General features: G+C 46.2%; 1 pseudogene; it reads left to right on the forward strand.

Moving 5' to 3' along the window:
• The first annotated feature begins 23 nt into the window (after positions 1-23).
• LOC118397362 (integrator complex subunit 4-like) lies at positions 24-9,912 on the forward strand (annotated as a pseudogene).
• Positions 9,913-11,593: the final 1,681 nt, after the last annotated feature.

Below are 11,593 nucleotides of genomic sequence, written 5' to 3' on the forward strand. Positions count from 1 at the left end.
CTAACAGCAGACGGTAGGCAATTAAGGTCACAGTTATGAAAATGTAGGACACTAAAGAGGCCTTTCTAGAAAGATGCCCAGGGTCCCTGCTCATCTGTGTGAACGTGCCTTAGGCATGCTGCAAGGAGGCATGAGGACTGCAGATGTGGCCAGGGCAATACATTGCAATGTCCATACTGTGAGAATCCCAAGACAGCACTACAGGGAGACCGTACGCTGATTGTCCTCGCAGTGACAGACCACGTGTAACAACACCTGCACAGGATCGGTACATCCGAACATCACACCTGTATGACAGGTACAGGATGGCAACAACAACTGCCCGAGTTAGACCAGGAACGCACAACGACAATGCCACCAGCCATGCTGCTCGTTCTGTGAGTGATTTCCTGCAAGACAGGAATGTCAGTATTCTGCCATGCTCAGCGAAGAGCCTGGATCTCAATCCCATTGAGCACGTCCGGGAACTGTTGGATCGGAGGGTGAGGGCTAGGGCCATTCCCCCACAGAAATGTCCGTGAACTTGCAGGTGCCTTGGTGGAAGAGTGGGGTAACATCCCACAGCAAGAACTGGCAAATCTGGTGCCGTCAATGAGGAGATACACTGCAGTACTTAATGCGGCTGGTGGCTACACCAGATACTGACTGTACTGACCCCCCCCGCGTTCAGGGACACATTATTACATTTCTGTTAGTCACATGTCTGTGGAACTTGTTCAGTTTATGTCACAGTTGTTGAATCTCGTTATGTTAATACAAATATGTTTTCTAAAAATAAATGTAGTTGACAGTGAGAGGACGTTTCTTTTTTTGCTGCGTTTATAATATATATGTACGTGTGTGTTATCTATATTTCAGAGGAAACATACTGCTCATGAGTGAGCGGGCCAAGGAGCTCTATGCGTCTGGTGAGTTCTCCTCAGGGAGGAAATGGGCTGATAATGCTCCCAAGGAGAAGGTGGACACCTCCGCTGTCAACCTGATCGCCTCATGGGCCTGCGGAGCCTTTGTACACGGACTGGAGGACGAGATGTACGGTAAGTGCATGTGTATCAGCAAGGGTGTGTGTGTCAGTGTTTGTGTTTGGGGGATGCCTCTGTGTGGTGTGATGTTTATTTAATTTTCTCCCGTGTAAAGGCTGTGAGAGGGAGAGAGAGTTGTGTGTGTGTGTGTGTAAATGATAATGTGCCTGTGTGTTTTTTATCTGTAGAGGTGCGTATTGCTGCTGTGGATGCCTTCTCTGCTCTCGCCCAATCATCTGCCAGCTTTGCTGAGATGTGCCTGGACGATGAGATGTTTAACGATGAGATTGAGGCGGTCAGGCTGCAGTCCATCCACGTCCTCAGACAGATCTCTACTAACACCCTGAGAGAAGACCAGCTGGATACTGTACTGGCTGTACTAGAGGTAATACACACACCAACACAAATATGGAGACATACACACACACACACGCGGATTCTCACATGCACGCACCAACACACACACGCATGCGCACACATACACTTTTCACACTTACAAGGTGAAAGAAGAACATTTCTAAATGATACAATATATATACTTTTATGGATAATAATAAACAACTGAAATGTGTAACCTGTAGGACTCGTCTCGTGACATCAGGCGCTACATGAGTTGCTGTGTTTCACCAATGTGTCGACTAAAGAGTGTATCCAACTGGCTCTGCTGGAGCTGCTGAAAAATCTCACCAAGTACCCCACTGACCGAAACTCTGTCTGGAAGTAAGCCTGTGTGTGTGTGTGTGTGTGTGTGTGTGTGTGTGTGTGTGTGTGTGTGTGTGTGTGTGTGTGTGTGTGTGTGTGTGTGTGTGTGTGTGTGTGTGTGTGTGTGTGTGTGTGTGTGTGTGTGTGTCAATTTGCAAGTGATTCAATAAAAAGCTTTTTACAAGTCAACACTCTCTTTCTGTCTCTTTCTCTTCATCTCTCCCCCTCTCAATCTCTCTAGGTGTCTAAAGTTTCTAGGTTGTCGTCATCCTACCCTGGTATTACCGCTGGTTCCAGAGCTGCTCAGTACTCACCCTTACTTCCACACCCCTGAACCAGACATGAACGGCCCTGCCTGTATCCCACACACACACACACACACACACACACACACACACACACACACACACACACACACACACACACACACCCCTATACCTATTGTGTGGTCCTGACCTAGCGTAACAGATATTGCAGTGTTGGTGCTGGTGTTCAACGCAGCTCAGTCTTGTCCCACCATGACAGCTCTGTTCTTAGACCACACCTTTAGACATTACACCTACCTACGGGACAGCCTCTCTCACCTAGTACCTCCTCTCAGGGTAAGACACACACACCCCTTTCAGACAGTAGACCCATGCTGAGACCCACTGTGTTGTAATGTATATGTGTGTGTGTAGTTACCATGGAGGAAGCAGGCCCCAGGTGGGAGTGGCATAGAAGGTTCCAGGAGTGTGGAGTCTGCTCAGCTGGTCCTCCAACTGAGTCTGAGCAGAGTTAGCACCATACAAAACCTACAGGACCCCGGGGCTCAGGACCTGCTAAACTTTACTATCATACACACACATACTATCAAAACATTAAAAACACATTTTGAAGTGACTATTTTGTGTGTGTGTGTCTCAGAGATCTACAGAGACTGGGGGAGCTACAGACAGCTGGCAGGGGCTGCTGACTTTTTTGCCACCTACCTCCGCTGCCAACTACTGCTCACCAAGGTGTCTCTCTGGATAGACAGATTTGAAATGGAAGGGATATAGGCAGTTGGGCGATATGGGTTGAAGGGGGATTGAACCCCGGTCTCCAGTGGGAAGAGGAGCACATACACTGAGTGTACAAAGCATTAGGAACACCTTCCTAATATTGAGTTGCACCCCCTTTTGCCCTCAGCACAGCCTCAATTCATTGGCCATGGACTCTACAAGGTGTCTAAAGTGTTCCACAGGGATGTTGGCCCATGTTGACTCCAATGCGTCCCACAGTTGTCAAGTTGGCTGGATGTCCTTTGGGTGGTGAACCATCGTAGAAACACACGGGAAACTGTTGAGTGTGAAAAACCCAGCAGCGTTGCCGTTCTTGACACACACAAACCGGTGAACCTGGCACTTACTACCATATCCCGTTTAAAGACACATCTTTTGTCTTCCCCATTCACCCTCTGAAAGGCACACATACACAATCCATATCTCAATTGTCTCAAGGCTTAACAATCCTTCTTTAACCTGTCTCCTCCCCTTCATCTGCACTGTTTGAAGTGGATTTAACAAGTGACATCAACAAGGGTCACCTGGTCAGTCTGTCAAGGAAAGAGCAAGTGTTTTGTACACTCAGTATGTATGTGTCTTCAGCCGGTGGCGTTAACCCTAGACAGTAATGTGATATGCAGAGCTTTGTGTATATAATGTCATGTTGTGTGTGTGTGTGTGTTTGTAGATGCTGGAGGAGACGTATAAACTGGTGTTCCTATATAATAGTCTGGAGAACAGACAGGTGGCCACCATACACCATGTCAGACTACAGGCTAAGTAAGGCCTTACAGCGAGTTCTGACTGCCCGTACTAGGCGAGGGTTAGTACAAACACCCCCACCGTCCATGTCTATAACTGTCAAGCAGCTCAACCCCTCTCATCTCTCTGCAGAGTTGAACCTCTCATCAATGTCTGTGAGAAGTTCCTTCAGAAGGTGGAATCCTTTCAGAGGTATATTATCTCTTTTTTTTAATCATAATTTCATCTACCAATCATTTAATCTATTTTATTTCATAAACGTTTGATATCGTTGAAAACAAAAAAGACAGAATATTTGTCCTATAAAAGAAAAGAAGCAGAAACTGATGCATTTGTAATTAATTGGGCAACTGAATTGTTGTTTTAATTTATCGCCACATGGTGGCAACATTGACCTTGCAGAAAGCACACCCTTTTCTTTTGGTATTCTGATGAATCCTAACCTCTATGCCTCCAGGCTGTTTGTGGTGGAGCTGCTCCACCTCCAGGAAAGTTTTGTGGGGAAGCTGTTGAGTGTGAGTCCCAGGCTGTCGGACTGCAAGCCTGGAGAACTGGTCAAGATTCTTCAGACCACACTGAGACAGAGTGGCTTCTTAAACCTTCAATTTCCTAAACAGGTACACAGAACACATACATACACACACAGGTATTTGACCCAGGTGTGGTTTGTATTGGTTGGCAGGTCCAGCGTGCATCAGCGACCATCATTGAGCCGACAGGAGAGTCTGACAACCCGCTGCGTTTCACCTCTGGCCTGGTGGTGGCGCTAGACATCGACGCTACGCTGGAGCACGTACAAGACCCCCACAACACAAAGTACAGGTACACAACCTGTTATATAAGGGCTCTGGTACACAACCCTTGGCTGCGTTCCGATTCTCCAAACTTCTCCTAAAATGTGCACTCATACACTCACCCTCATGGATTTAAAAGGAATTAACTGGAATATGGTGTTAACTCCTTCCAGCCATGCTTGCACCAATCCAATGTACATGCACATTTCTGGGTGAAGGGTAGAGAATCAGAATGGAGCCTTTGTTCAGGACCCTAGCGGTATATAACCTGTGCCATCTCCTCTCTCCTGCTCATGGATGAAGTGTTTGTCCCAGTTGTAATAGTTTGCTTTGTCTTTTACACACACACACTGTAGCCAGACGGCCAGTCTCATGTGATTCAGCCTAAACCTGGAGACTTCAGGAGTCCTGGACCACACCGCCACATCACACAGGTCTACTTGTCTCATGGACTGGTGAGGACACACACTGTCTCACAGCACATGGACTAGTGGGGGGCACACCCACACGCATTTTACCTGTCTCACAGCACATGGACTAGTGGGGGGCACACCCACACGCATTTTACCTGTCTCACAGCACATGGACTAGTGGGGGGCACACCCACACACATTTTACCTGTCTCACAGCACATGGACTAGTGGGGGGCACACCCACACGCATTTTACCTGTCTCACAGCACATGGACTAGTGGGGGGCACACCCACACACATTTTACCTGTCTCACAGCACATGGACTAGTGGGGGGCACACCCACACGCATTTTACCTGTCTCACAGCACATGGACTAGTGGGGGGCACACCCACACACATTTTACCTGTCTCACTCCGCATGGACCGGTAAGGACACAAATTTACCCCGGCCCCATTCTCTCGGTCTTTCTCTCAAAGGCGTATCAGATCAGAGGCTGCTGGCCTACAGCTCATCTTGTCTCTAAGACAGCATAAAGCGACAGCAGCACTGAAGGCCTCCAGCCAGCAGAGGGTGCCACTGGGGGAACCATTCCCTTCAGCAAACCTGTCAAGGTCTTCACCATGCCCAAACCTGCCTGCCGCTGACACCAAACACACCTCTTTAAACATCCATCTCCCTTTCCCTATCCTCTTCCTCTAGTCTTTTCTATCTTGTCTGTTGTCTTCTACCTCTCCCACCCCTGACCTGCTTCTCCTCAGCCATTGGTGCAGACCTCAAAGCTGGTGCTTCCTTACTGTGTTCATTTTATCAAAACAATATATTTGTTAGTGGCTGGCTGACTAACTGACTGGCCTTTATTCTCAACTAGAATGAGAATGCGTCCCAAATAGGTCCCTATTCCATATATAGTGCACTACTTTTGGCTACTGTAAAGGGAATAGGGTGCCATTTGGAATTCCGCATGAGACTAAGCCAGAGTATCACTGAGGTCACCTGTCTGATCTATGTGTTGCTATTCCTAGTTGCTATAGTTAAGGACAAACTTTTTTTGAATGACAATAAATGAAACCAGATGGTATGTGGTATGATTTCATCAGCAGGTAGAGTGGAAGACGCCACCCACCCTGGCTCCCTGGCCAACCAGGTTGTTGTATTCTGTGATGGCCTTCACGGTCTGCAGCACCCTCAGTTCCACTCCTCTCTGTCACACAAAGTCCACAGTTGAGGAAGGGACCTTTTTAAAGAGAGCGTGTGCAACATTGCAGCTGACTTTAAAAGACAAATTCCACCCGAAAACTATCATTTTGTTTTTGTTTCATTAATCCATTGTTGACATAGTCTCAACTTGATTGCTGACAAGCGAAACATGTTTTCAAGATATGTAACATTTCCAAATACATAAATCATTCCCTTATGATGCAATTTGTATCATAAGGGATGATTTCTGTATTTTGAAAGTTAAACCCCCCAAAGAAAGAGTAAGAGATGAGAATAACAAATAATTAAAGAGCAGCAGCCAATAACAATAGCGGGGCTATATACAGGAGGTACAGGTACAGAGGTAATATGCACATGTAGGTAGAGTTATTAAAGTGACTGCATAGATACTAACAGAGAGTAGCAGCAGCGTAGAAGAGGGTGGGGGGAAGGGCAATGCAAATAGTCTGGGTTGACATTTGACTAGCTGTTCAGGAGTCTTATGGCTTGGAGGTAGAAGCTATTTAGAAGCCTCTTGGACCTTGACTTGGCACTCCGGTACCGCTTGCCGTGCGGTAGCAGAGAGAACAGTCTATGACTAGGGTGGCTGGAGTCGGACAATTTTTAGGGCCTTCCTCTGACACCGCCTGGTATAGAGGTCCTGGGTGGCAGGAAGCTTGACCCCGGTGATGTACCGCAGCCATAGGCCGAGCAGTTGCCATACCAGGCGGTGATGCAAACCGTCAGGATGCTCTCGATGGTGCAGCTGTAAAACCTTTTGAGGATCTGAGGACCCATGCAAAATCTTTTCAGTCTCTTGAGGGGGAATAGGTTTTGTTGTGCCCTGTTCACGACTGTCTTGGGGTGCTTGGACCATGTTAGTTTGCTGGTGATGTGGACACCAAGGAACTTGAAGCTCTCCACCTGCTCCACTACAGTCCCGTCGATAAGAATGGGGGTGCTCAGTCCTCCTTTTCCTGTAGTCCACAATCATCTCCTTTGTCTTGATCACGTTGAGGGAGAGGTTGTTGTCCTTGCACCACAAGGTCAGGTCTCTGACCTCCTCCGTATAGGCTGTCTCATCATTGTTGGTGATCAGGCCTACCACTGTTGTGTCATTGGCAAACTTAATGATAGTGTTGGAGTAGTGCCTGGCCGTGCGATCAGGATCCAGTTGCAGAGAGAGGTATTTAGTCCCAGGGTCCTTAGCTTAGTGATGAGCTTTGAGGGCACTATGGTGTTGAACTCTGAGCTGTAGTCAATGAATAGCATTCTCACATAGGTGATCCTTTTGTCCAGGTGTGAAAGAGCAGTGTGGAGTGTAATAGAGATGGCATCATCTGTGGATCTGTTGGTGCGATATGCAAATTGGAGAGGGTCTAGGGTTTCTGGGATGTGAGCCATGACCAGCCTTTTCAAAGCATTTCATGGCTACAAACGTAAGTGCTACGGGTCGGTAGTCATTTAGGTAGGTTAATTTAGTGTTCTTGGGCACAGGGACTATGGTGATCTGCTTGAAACATGTTGGTATTACAGACAGGGAGAGGTTGAAAATGTCAGTGAAGACACTTGCCAGTTGGTCAGTGCATGCTCAGAGTACACGTCCTGGTAATCCATCTGGCCCTGCGGCCTTGTGAATGTTGACCATATAGACACACCCCTGACCTGTTTAAAGGTCTTACTCACATCGGCTGTAGAGAGTGATCACACAGTCGTCCGGAACAGCTGGTGCTCTCATGCATGTTTCAGTGTTACTTGCCTAGAAGTTATTTAGCTCGTCTGGTAGGCTCGTGTCAATGGGCAACTCTCGGCTGTGCTTCCCTTTTGTAGTCTGTAATAGTTTGCAAGCCCTACCACATCCGACTGGCGTCGGAGCCGGTGTAGTACGATTTGATCTTAGTCTTGTATTGATGCTTTGCCTGTTTGATGGTCCGTCGGAGGGCATAGCGGGATTTCTTATAAGCTTCCGGATTAGAGTTCCGCTCCTTGAAAGCGGCAGCTCTAGCCTTTAGCTCAGTGCGAATGTTGCCTGTAATCCATGGCTTCTGGTTGGGGTATGTACGTACAGTCGTCCAAATACGCCCAAGAAGTGAGGAATGTTTGTATGGAGGTCAATGAGTTTTGAATTTAGTTAACAAAAAATGCAATTGCTAATTTGCTACATTAGGCTTATTTGATTGTAAGTCATTTTTGTAATGTTTAGGTTGTTATGAATGCAGTGATAAGTGGACGCCTGTGGCATATCAGCAACTTACCCAAAAACTACTATATTGTAGTTGTCCCTGTTGTCATAGAGATATATAGAGGACTCATCATGGATTTAATCCACTTTAGCATGGACATTGCCATTTGAAGGCTTCCAACATGTTAAAGTAGTCAACTGGGTGGGGATTCCTATGATTTGGGGGAAAAAAATCAGTCAATGAAGAAACATATAGTACTACTTTATAAAGGAGATTGCCATTGAGGCTATGTCTATTGCTGTCAGATGCTATAATGGCACAGATACATAGAATTCTCGGGCCGACTCTTTTCTCTGTATATATCAATGATGTTGCTCTTGCTGCGGGCGATTCCCTGACCCACCTCTACGCAGACGACACCATTCTATATACTTTCGGCCCGTCATTGGACACTGTGCTATCAAACCTCCAAACGAGCTTCAATGCCATACAGCACTCCTTCCGTGGCCTCCAACTGCTCTTAAACGCGAGTAAAACCAAATGCATGCTTTTCAACCGATCGCTGCCTGCACCCGCATGCCCGACTAGCATCACCACCCTGGATGGTTCCAACCTTGAATATGTGGACATCTATAAGTACCTAGGTGTCTGGCTAGACTGCAAACTCTCCTTCCAGACTCACATCAAACATCTCCAATCAAAAATCAAATCCAGAGTCGGCTTTCTATTCCGCAACAAAGCCTCCTTCACTCACGCTGCCAAGCTTACCCTAGTAAAACTGACTATCCTACCGATCCTCGACTTCGGCGATGTCATCTACAAAATGGCTTCCAACACTCTACTCAGCAAACTGGATGCAGTCTATCACAGTGCCATCCGTTTTGTCACTAAAGCACCTTATACCACCCACCACTGCGACTTGTATGCTCTAGTCGGCTGGCCCTCACTACATATTCGTCGCCAGACCCACTGGCTCCAGGTCATTTACAAGTCCATGCTAGGTAAAGCTCCGCCTTATCTCAGTTCACTGGTCACGATGGCAACACCCATCCGTAGCACGCGCTCCAGCAGGTGTATCTCACTGATCATCCCTAAAGCCAACACCTCATTTGGCCGCCTTTCGTTCCAGTACTCTGCTGCCTGTGACTGGAACGAATTGTAAAAATCGCTGAAGTTGGAGACTTTTATCTCCCTCACCAACTTCAAACATCAGCTATCCGAGCAGCTAACCGATCGCTGCAGCTGTACATAGTCTATAGGTAAATAGCTCACCCTTTTTCACCTACCTCATTCCCATACTGTTTTTATACTGTTTTTATTTATTTACTTTTCTGCTCTTTTGCACACCAATATCTCTACCTGTACATGCCCATCTGATCATTTATCACTCCAGTGTTAATCTGCAAAATTGTATTATTCGCCTACCTCCTCATGCCTTTTGCACACATTGTATATAGACTGCCCATTTTTTTCTACTGTGTTATTGACTTGCTAATTGTTTACTCCATGTGTAACTCTGTTGTCTGTTCACACTGCTATGCTTTATCTTGGCCAGGTCGCAGTTGCAAATGAGAACTTGTTCTCAACTAGCCTACCTGGTTAAATAAAGGTGAAATAAAAATAAATTAAAAAAATGAGTCCTCTATATATCTCTATGGGCTATTGTTCACACGTATCTGTGCTCTCATTGGTTAGAATAGTCACACCTGATCTCTCCTCCCACCTACCTTCCATCTTTGAGGACATTTATTTCCATTGTTAGATTGGTCATTCTAATATCTTGTCAATATAATAAACATTTTTGGGGTAAATGTGCCTCACTCATGCCCTGCCCGATGACCAGTGTCTCCACCCCCTTCTGAAGTACCTCCTCCAGATCTGCAGGCTGCACTCCAGGGTGATACTACACACAAAGTGTGTAGTGACATTATTGTAAAGACATTAGTGACATTCTCATCAAATAAGGTGCTGCCCATGTCCATCTCTATGTGCTGTCCATCCTATTATCATCCGAACTTACGTCCGTCTCAGTCTCTCCAGTCCCAGGCGCAGCTTCCCCCGGGCCACACCTTATAGGAAGAGGAGCAGCCCTTCACCTTCATGTGTCTCCAGGAAAGGGAAGCAATCTCTGGTGACGACAGGGCATGTGTTGTGTCTCAGGTGCTGCAGGCACATTTGGAGACAAATGCAGCGTTTTTAATCTAAAAGGTGGCCTAGCAACAGGGGGCCAGTTGTGAATCCTGCTGGGAAATAAGACAGGAACCGGAGGGTACTATCCATGGCTCACAGGGGCCGCCCTGCTCAAACCTCTCCAATCTCTGTGTTGGTGTGTCTTTCAGAGGGGTTGTCAACTTGATAGCAATGCTGCAAGAAATATGGATATATAAAGTATTCTAATAAAACATAAGCATATCTAGTGAGAAACATTTCGAAAGTATGAATTATTAGATCGTATCTGTTCACGTGACCATGTAAACAAACTGGTGAACTGTAGCAAAAGCACGCAAACAAGTTTAAAAACCCTAACAAATAGACGAACGATACGCTCAAATGTCACTTTATCATTTACTACAGATTTCTGTTGGTATGAATTTTATGTCCGTCAGTCGTGATTGCTACTTTTCCTTACTAGTTCGTTCCCTCCCAACCTGACTAAAGAGTTTTATACCAAAGCATGTCGTTTCCAATGGGAACAAATGAGCCATAGTGGGCAGAGCCAAGCACGAGCTTGCGAGATCCTATTGGCGCGTTCTAGCAGCATCTGCATATTTCCGTTAGGGAACACCCACTCTGTGAAGTGCGCGTGTGCGATAACTCATTTCGCATTTGCACTCCTTCTAAACAACACGATTTTTAAAAAACTTTTGCAAAGGGTAAAGTTTACAAACCGTAGTCCACTCTGTTCATAAAACCGTATTGAGATCAAATGTTTCATCGATGAGAACATTTGCAGAATTTCGGCCAAAATCCATCTTCTCCTACTCCCCGGCATTGGGCTTCCTCTCGCTACCATATTTGGTAGTGCGTGGAATCACCAAGCGGATGCTTCATATTTAACCATCCAGTGAAATATCTGCCTCATTGTTGCTCATTGCTCATCTGCTACTTCCGTGAAGGGGTGGGCGTGTTCCGAATCGTTATCAAGTTGCTAATGCTTTGTGGAACTTTGCAGACAGAAATGTCATGACTCGAGCTGATGTGATCGCTTATTACATATACCAGAGAAGTATATATGTTCTATATCATAGATATCTATCTGAACGTTGGCCAACGTTGTCTCCTGCTGAAAGTGGCCATGATAAATTGTGGACTGGCTAATGGATAAATGTATTAACTCACCGTTTGAAGCAAGAGCTGTTTGTCCCACATGGACTTTTATGTTGTGTGTGAGTCCCTCCCATTTTCTAAAAGGCTATTATACTGCCTTTAGGTTCCCATTCCTCCTGTTGTCACTGTAACCTGTCCAAAGGGGAATAATGATGCTGTAAATGCA

The sequence above is a fragment of the Oncorhynchus keta genome, chromosome 18 (assembly GCF_023373465.1).
Source record: "Oncorhynchus keta strain PuntledgeMale-10-30-2019 chromosome 18, Oket_V2, whole genome shotgun sequence".
In the NCBI taxonomy this organism is placed as follows: domain Eukaryota; kingdom Metazoa; phylum Chordata; class Actinopteri; order Salmoniformes; family Salmonidae; genus Oncorhynchus; species Oncorhynchus keta.